Source organism: Carassius auratus, unplaced genomic scaffold (genome assembly GCF_003368295.1).
Source record: "Carassius auratus strain Wakin unplaced genomic scaffold, ASM336829v1 scaf_tig00029962, whole genome shotgun sequence".
NCBI classification, from domain to species: Eukaryota; Metazoa; Chordata; class Actinopteri; order Cypriniformes; family Cyprinidae; genus Carassius; species Carassius auratus.
The window spans coordinates 13,989-14,571 of NW_020525815.1; positions in this window are offsets into that span (position 1 = coordinate 13,989).

The window sequence follows — 583 nt, forward strand, 5'->3', positions numbered from 1 at the left end:
GCGTATTAGCACATTAAGAGACAATACAACTTGGTTGTTTTAAATACTGCATGTTTCAGTTTATCTATTTATCTTTTGTTAGTTTTTAATAAAAAGCATTACACTTGAGTCTACTTATTAAGATTAGGGTTAGGATTAAGTATTATTGTTTATTCTATTTTTCTCTATTTGCAGAAGAAAAAAAGAGACAAGTTTGAGCTAAAGACCTGAATCTTCACTCAAAAACTTTGGTTTATAAGAAAGAGCTGTGGTATCACTTGACTTTTGGATTTTGCTTGACGGTGGAAAAACAAGTTTAAAAAAGAAAATCGCACAGATTTAAAAGCAATACCATAATAACTGCACGCAATGCCCTAGCAACCACCCAGAACAACCTAGCAACCACATTGCAGTGTGCCCAAACCACAGCTCACATAAACATCTGATGCTTTGCCAACATGGCAGAGAAGATTTTTCAGAAAACAATGAGTTTTGAAAAATTTCTTTATTAGAAATTATTTATGTATAAAAATTAACATGCTTCACATACCTCATATGTCTTATTTTACAAATACTTTAATTCAGGCACTGTATCTGACTTTTA